This window comes from Elephantulus edwardii, unplaced genomic scaffold (genome assembly GCF_000299155.1).
Source record: "Elephantulus edwardii isolate Elephantulus edwardi_28Jun2011 unplaced genomic scaffold, EleEdw1.0 scaffold00053, whole genome shotgun sequence".
Taxonomy (NCBI): domain Eukaryota; kingdom Metazoa; phylum Chordata; class Mammalia; order Macroscelidea; family Macroscelididae; genus Elephantulus; species Elephantulus edwardii.
In genome coordinates this window covers 7983894-7984428 of record NW_006399803.1, presented here as the reverse complement: position 1 = coordinate 7984428, position 535 = coordinate 7983894, and positions in this window count along the sequence as shown.

Genomic DNA, 535 nt, shown 5'->3' with positions numbered 1-535 from the left:
AAACCTACAGCGTCCCTTTTCAGCAGGAAGTAGCTAAGAGAATACGCCATCCCCTTTTCCTTATGAATCAGGGTGAAGTCTCTCTCAGGGACGAGAGATAGGGAATTGACAAAGGACACACTGACAAAGGAGATTAGTCAGAACTGGTTTTGACAAGCACTGTGGCAATGGGACAATTAAAAGAGACTTTCAAGAAAAAAAAAGAGGAATGAACTTGGGGGAGGGGTAGAGAAAATAGTGCAACAATGAATGAATGGAAATCCAAAATCTCTGTAAATGTTCATTAAAATTAATTAAATATAAAAAAATACAAAAAAGAAAATAATTAAAAACTATAATTTCATATAGTATAACACTCTATTTTTTCATTCACCTTTGTTATTAAGTGGTTTAAGTAGATTTATTTTTACATTATAAAAAGTTTAATTGTTGCTGTTGTTGTTATGTGCCATCGAGTCGCCTGCGACTCATAGCGACCCTCTGTACAAGAGCCCTAAACTCCACTCTGTCCTGTGCCAATCGCACTGTCTCTGAC